This window comes from Pinus tabuliformis, chromosome 8, assembly GCF_031772625.1.
Source record: "Pinus tabuliformis cultivar Carrire ecotype Pingquan chromosome 8, CPIR1, whole genome shotgun sequence".
NCBI lineage: Eukaryota > Viridiplantae > Streptophyta > Pinopsida > Pinales > Pinaceae > Pinus > Pinus tabuliformis.
Window position 1 is genome coordinate 757926131 of NC_142294.1, and position 4591 is coordinate 757930721.

A 4591-nucleotide genomic window follows, 5' to 3' on the forward strand; every position below is an offset into this window, starting at 1 on the left:
AGTATATTCTCGACGATGGAAAAAAATATTTAAGAGAAATACTTGAAAGCTAAGTAATGTTCGAGGCAGCCTCATGTTTGAGGCGCCATGCTTTCCACGTTCAAAAATAACCATGCGAGGCAGCCTCATGTTTGAGGCGCCATGCTCTTCATACCAACTACCACGTCTAGCTAAAAATAAAATTCACCGAACAAATTGCAGATAAGATAAGATACTTTTATAAGTTAACAAATTGACAAATTGCAGATAAGATACTTTTATAAATTGTATTCCACAAAAGACTAAGGCTGCGCCATGAGACTCTTTGGACGGCACATGATTATACATCAGAGCGTATTAAGACCCTGCGCGGCTTTGCCAGAGCTTTGAAGAAAAAAAAACCTAACAATAAGACTTGTTACAGAAACCAACAATGCGGTAAATGCCTCCAACAACCACAGATAAAATAAATAAACACATACGAAAATCAATCTGGTAAAACTGGTTAAAAATCACACATTAACAGCATACCACAATAAACTGGTTAAAACTGGTTTTATTTTCATTTTCAAAATGCCTCCAACAACCACAGATAAAATAAATAAACACATATGAAAATCAATCTGGTAAAACTGGTTAAAAATCACACATTAACAGCATACCACAATAAACTGGTTAAAACTGGTTTTATTTTCATTTTCACAGGAGTCCTCAATACACAATAAAAACCCGACACTCATAAGTGAATCTTACTGAGCAGAAGAATTGGAACATACAAATATTTTATAAAAAGGGTTTTCTCAGCTACCTTTTCAACTACTCCGTGCATTGGGAATCAACCATGAAAATCTCTTAATATTACTCAGGGAAATCTCAATAATAATTTGGAGCATGAACGAGCGCCACCGCCAAATATTTAAAGGGGGTTTACTCCTCTCTGCAATGCGAGTCAACAACAAAAACCCTGTCAATATAAACCTCACAAATTCATGTTAAAAATTTTAACAGACTTATGATTTGAAAAGAATCAAACGAAAATAAAACAATACCTGGCCAGAAAGGTAATGCACTCCATTGTTGCTTATGTAGGACATCTCACTGAATAACATCACCTGGGATTATAACCTGCATGCTTATAGCTGAAGATGGGAAGCGCAAATGAAAGGAGTCTCCATTTCTGCCACTCCTCCATTGCTGCATCAAACTATTTTACAACAAACTGTAACAAACTATTAGAATATTTTTTGGCAACCGCCATGGAGGAGGCTGAACTAAAAACAGATAATGAAACCTTTGACATTCCAACTCTAGCAATTGCGAGAAAACTCTGGCAACCGCCATGGAGGAGGCTGAACTAAAAACAGATAATGAAACCTTTGACATTCCAACTCTAGCAATTGCAAGAAAACTCAGAACAAAGTCTTGGCCTCATGGTCGAAACCCTGGTCCAGAACCTAGAGATTATATGTCATATTATCGAAGTACCTCGCTTATAAAAGAAACCAGTTCCAAAAAAAAGGGGGCGGCCTACCTGAGAACAATGACTCATAATGAGAAATCAACTTGCTCGCCTACAGATAGCACCAGAGCTGCCGCATGCAGAAAGCCCACTAGAGCTTCTGCATGCAGATAGCCATGTGGCAAAGTTCGTGTCAGTGAATTATATGTAGTTTGGATATAAAAATCTTCAGTGAATTATATTTAGTTTGGATATAAAAATCTTTTGCACCAGAATATTTAGTTTGGATATAAAAATCTTTTGCACGAGAAAACCTTGGATAGCAGAAAAGTTGAATATCTTTTGCACTTGAAAACTTTGGATATCAGAAAAGTTTGCCGCAAGGACACGCAGAAGAGCTACCAAAAACTTAGGATATCTTACTTTTACCCGTCTTGAAACCTGCAAAGCCCGCAATAAGACCCTCAATTTTGTTGGCCAATTAACAATTACATAATAAATTTTATATTATTTTTTAACATGAAAACTTTGGTTAAAATTGTGATGCACATCAATATTTTTGGTCAAACAGAAGATTAATACGCCGTCAACGCTATTAGTCCCAAGCAAGGACTAATAATATCTGATCATTGATGGAGTATCAGAAAACAAATTACACTTCGAACATACAAATAAACGAATGAAGGCTGCTATATGGATTAATTAAAAGATAACAACACGTAATCGTGTGAATGACTTGGGTTTTGAACAGCAGTGTATAGAAGAGTTAGAGAGAATCCGACTCATGTTTTTTACCAAAAGAGGTACATATAAAAAAGTTACCCCGTGGAGTCGAGTTCATCAAAACAATTCAACTAAAATTGTAAATCGTAATGACCTTACATAATAACAAACCTCTAGCATCAGTTGAAAGTCTGCCTGTACCCTAAACTGTTTGGAGATGTTAAGCTGATATTCTTCCATAATTCTTTTGTGTTTTAATGCCTGTAAAATTAAAGCGTAGATGAATATAACCAGATGCGTTTGTATGTGTCTTACTGTAAAATTCATTTTCTAACTTCATCCCATTAATTTCCAAAAAAGAAAGTGATGGGAATAGCATTTTATAAGATATAGTGAAATTAAAAATAAATTTCTTAGTCCACTCTGAGTTATTAAACGTTTTAAATTTTATAAAAATTGGTTGAATTAGACACTAAATATACGCTAAATACAATTTAAATTTAAAAAGTACAAAACCAAAAAAAACACGACAAGCTAGAAAAACGAAAAGACAGGATGCTCAAGTTCGGAAAGATATAATAAAGCAACTTATTACAGACATTTTGGCCGGAAGGTACGTAATAATTTTAACATCAATAGCTCTTTTGAGAGAGCATTATATGGTTCAAAATCTTTCGAATCTGGTTTGACTTTAATTTGAAAACCTATAGACTAACACAGACTAACACAATGCTGTGCAAAATAACAAAATATGATTGTGAAATTTACTCGGTATTACAGCTTGCTGACATAACCTGAGCCATAAATTAGTAAATTTATTTGCACATCCATTCATTAACTTATATGGTAAAGCTATATTATTCTAGTTTGCTCATATTCCGCCAATGCGTACAGGCACTAAACGAAGGGAAAGTACAAATCAAAACTAAAAAGTTAAAATAAGAAGCAAGCTTAAATGTATGGATGGCACCGCCACAAATTTTCACTCAAAACTATTGGACCTTAAAAAGAATATCTCAGGTGTCCGTGTAGTCTTCAGGTACGAACACCGAGCACACTAATTCCGGAATTGATTGCCCCGGCAAAATTATTACCAAATTCCGACGTTTAACGGCGTAAATGTCCATTCAGACTCCTAAATTTCTCAAATAATAATGTTTCGGTAAGAATTAAAAGAAATCAGTTAAATAAGAATAAAAAGATTCAATAAGCGTACTGCTCTAAGCAAACTCGGGATAACAGCCATCCGAAACTGCATCCTGCCTATAAAGGAGAGCTGGAATGGCAAATTTAGCGGCTGAATGACCTGCAATCACGGAAAATTAAGCATAATTTAGCATAACTTCACCCAGAGATTGAAAATTTTAAAGATTCACAGAAAATACCAAGGCATTGCGAAGAATTTAGCACCAGTCCAAACGAATTGTTTGATGAATTAAAGATTTACAGCATACGGCCAAAATATGACGCGGTACCTGCTCTGGAGCATTCATGGAACGTTTCATACGTTGCTGAATATCTTTGAGCAAACAAGTCTGCCATTCATGCAGTTTGAAAGCTCTAGCTTCATGAGATTTGTCCTCAGAACACAGAACAGGAAATGAAGAATCTCAAGGGGTTTTTCCATCAAATTTGAGATAGACAGAGCCAACCACGGTCTTCACGGTCTGATCCACTGTATCGATGCCAGGCTTCACAGGTCCTGGTCCTGTGTTCTCCTTGGCATAATCTCCTAAATTAGAAAGGAAAACGGTTGCCCTCAACACGGTATTACAAGATGGTATTACAAGCACCGGCAGCTGCCACCTGCTAGAAGTCACCTACTAGAAGTCTCCTGACACCAACAGTTGGTTGTTGTGCACGACCAAAAGCTGCCACCTGCTCTAAGTCTCCAACATATATTAAAAAAACTTTGCCCCAAACTTAAAATCAGTTGTCATAACATGTAAATTGGACTTTGGATAAAATTAATTGTCACAACATTCTGCAAACTCGACTTTGGGTAAGATGAATTGTCACAACGTTCAATCGATTTCCCCGGCAATAAGACCTCCGAAAACTTTGGGTAAAACAAAAAAGTCAGATGAATTGTCACAACGTTCAATCGATTTCCCCGGCAATAAGACCTCCGAAAACTTTGGGTAAAACAAAAAAGTCACGAAATTTGGATTTGGAAATTCAGCAACCCGGCAATAAGACCTCCAATATAAAACTTTGGATAAAAAGCAAAAAACATCAAAGCTTTAAAATAAAACTTTGGGTAAAAGCGAAAAACATCAACTAAATGCTCCGGTCAACTCAAATTAATAGGAGGTCAACGCCTGATCGAACACTATTAGTCCCAGGCAGGGACTAATAATGACTACGGAATCAAAGATTTTGTAGTTATTATTATCAAAAATTATTCAAACAACCATTAACAATGTGTAC

The 4591-nt window shown here is 35.9% G+C and overlaps 2 long non-coding RNA genes across 2 annotated transcripts; both read right to left on the bottom strand.

Annotated features, from left to right (window-relative positions):
* Positions 1–648: 648 nt before the first annotated feature.
* LOC149237808 (uncharacterized) lies at positions 649–1335 on the bottom strand. The gene is made up of 2 exons (XR_016245312.1): positions 1029–1335; positions 649–916 (listed from the first exon to the last, which is right to left on the bottom strand). It is a non-coding gene; the product is annotated as an uncharacterized LOC149237808 (long non-coding RNA).
* A 1739-nt stretch (positions 1336–3074) lies between these two features.
* On the bottom strand, positions 3075–3888 carry LOC149237809 (uncharacterized). Its single transcript, XR_016245313.1, has 2 exons — positions 3637–3888; positions 3075–3467 (listed from the first exon to the last, which is right to left on the bottom strand). It is a non-coding gene; the product is annotated as an uncharacterized LOC149237809 (long non-coding RNA).
* Positions 3889–4591: the final 703 nt, after the last annotated feature.